Below are 1,902 nucleotides of genomic sequence, written 5' to 3' on the forward strand. Positions count from 1 at the left end.
ACACACACACACACACACACACACATATATATATATATATATATACATACTGAGATTGAGGTAACTGAGAGTAACCTTAATCATGTCAAAAATTAAATAATTGATTTACGTAAATTATTTTCACCGTTCGACAATATGACATAACTATCAATGGCAATTAAGACAACCATCACATGACAAGGGGAGATAATGTCAAGAATAAGCAATTCTTCAAAGTGGACGTGCCCTTGCAAAAATCAACAGATTTATTCTCTGGTGATATAAAACATTTCAATAGAGGAATGTAAATAGTAATATATATATATAATAAATACCAGTTTTATGCGAATCAATTATAAAAGGCATGCAAATATATAATAATGCAAAATGGCTAAAACTAAAATACAAATACATGTGGAACTTCCAACTGCCCTGATACAGAGCAGTTATACATGTCTCAGAAACATAACAGCATAAGATTCGAAACCTGTGTAAGTTTACACAGTTTTTTCTATGGTTAAATTCCCCATATTAATAGGTAAAGGAACCTCTTTTACTCATTGAATATCTATTGCGAAACCATTCGAAATCTATGTGAAAATGCTAAATGCACACATATTTGCAGGACAGAGAATAATGGAGTTTCTTGTTCATGAAAAATACATCACTAAAACATGAACTGAAACATCATGAAGCATAAAAAAAAAGAATAGAAAGAAAAACACAGACGGGTGTATAGAATTTTTTTAATTATGTGGTTCTGACAAGAATTTATTCAGAGCTATTTCAGATTAGATAAGCAATCAGTGCGGATTTTGTAATAGCACTGAAAAATATCCAAAGACAACGAATGATAAATTGCATAATCATAGGATGAAACTTGCAAAATTAGACTCTGTATATTTCACGAAAATCGTAAATTAAGGAGGAAATTGGAAGTCCTAAAAGCAAGTATACAAGTGATGATCGTATCAGTAGTTTCCTGCTTATACTTTATTCAATGATAAAGATATTCTGACACTAACTCTTAAGCTATGTTCTCCAAATTCAGTCTCAAAATTTAATAAACTGAGACGTGATAAATGCTAATGATTCATCAAACAATGATATTTAATTTTACTCATAATTGACTGCAATATAAAAATGTTAGCTTTAAGATTTTTTTGGTATGTCTGTTATCTGACTTTAGTTTGAAATATACATTTGTCATTTATTTTCCTCTAATGACTCATTCTTCTATATTGTTGACATTTCTATTCATAGTTTCAAGTATATTGCTCACCACAATTATCTATTTTTGTATTATATTTCTGTGTCTAATTGACTGTACTTGTATAATGAAAGAAAAGAAAAATTGAATCAATTTTCTGATATTGAAAATCCATTCTGAATCTCTTTTTCTAGTTATTAAAATGAAAAGAAATCGACAAACGTACTTTATAACGTTTAAACACTGTTGATGCACATAATTACTTTTGCTTCAATCAATACTACTATGCAGTGTTGCATATTAATAGATGTGACGTGAAAATATTCGAGATACGTATATCAGATGTGAGTGCTGATGCAAGTTTAATCGAATTTTGCGTTGGGATGCTTTGTATGTATATTCTCACACTCTTCCTCTATTATCATCTCTCTCGCTGTCTCTTTCTCTGTCTGTCTGTCTGTCTGTTTGTCTGTCTGTCTCCATCTCTCTCACTCTCTCAAACACATTCTATATCAAGAATATAATGAATAGAGACTTCGAAGTATCGGGCAGGTAAAACATGGTCCAACTGTAGTCCAACGGTGGCTTAACTAGCCGAAACTTCGATGTCACTATTCATCAATATCATTGTTTAAGAATAAACCCGTATTCTACAAATATAAAATGTATCCCCTAAGATTAATTGAAATTTGTTTTTATATATATATATATAT

The sequence above is a fragment of the Octopus bimaculoides genome, chromosome 12 (assembly GCF_001194135.2).
Source record: "Octopus bimaculoides isolate UCB-OBI-ISO-001 chromosome 12, ASM119413v2, whole genome shotgun sequence".
Classification (NCBI taxonomy): domain Eukaryota; kingdom Metazoa; phylum Mollusca; class Cephalopoda; order Octopoda; family Octopodidae; genus Octopus; species Octopus bimaculoides.